This window comes from Nannospalax galili, unplaced genomic scaffold (genome assembly GCF_000622305.1).
Source record: "Nannospalax galili isolate Female #2095 unplaced genomic scaffold, S.galili_v1.0 scaffold1025, whole genome shotgun sequence".
Lineage (NCBI taxonomy): Eukaryota > Metazoa > Chordata > Mammalia > Rodentia > Spalacidae > Nannospalax > Nannospalax galili.
The window spans coordinates 960,236-961,007 of NW_008353598.1; positions in this window are offsets into that span (position 1 = coordinate 960,236).

Consider the following 772-nt stretch of genomic DNA (forward strand, 5'->3'; position numbering starts at 1 on the left):
AGGGGTTATGTTTCAGATCTTCCTCAAGGTCGAGGCAGTAGTCGAATTGGCAATAGGGCCCAACCCAGTGCTGAAACCTCCCCGCCCAGAGCCCCGACATCCTACACCTAGGCTCATTCCCCAGCCTACTACATCTGCTACCCCAACTATGGGAAACCCACCTCCTTTCAAGAATCCCATGTGGGAAATGATACAAGCAGTGGTAGAGACCCTAAATCACACCAGTCCCTCCCTTGAGGACCCATGTTGGTTATACTACCCTGGATCCCCACCTTTCTATGAAGTAATCGGGATGAATGGCTCTTACACTCTCAACAGCTCTCATCCTACTTACTGGGATGGGAGGCCATGGGGATTCACTGTTTCCCAGGTTTCTAGTACTGGTACCTGTGTAGGCACAGTTCCAGCATCCCAAAGCCAGGTATGCTCCTCAAGCGTTACCGGCCCATGGGAACAGGAGAAGTGGGTTATACCCTCTTCAGGATGGTGGCTTTGCTCAAAAATAGGCCTCACCCCAGCATTATCCACCTCTGTGTTTAACTCCACTGCTGAGTTCTGTGTACTAGTGGCCATTCTGCCCCGGCTTTCATACCACACCCATGAATCTTTTCTCTCTTACTGGGAAGAAAGACTAGGTCCCCTTAGGAGTAAAAGGGAGCCCATCACGGCCCTAACCATTGGGACCCTCTTTTCTTTGGGGCTGGCCAGAGCAGGAACGGGAATTGTGTCCCTAGTGATGCAGGAACAAGGACTTACAGCCCTAAGACTGGCC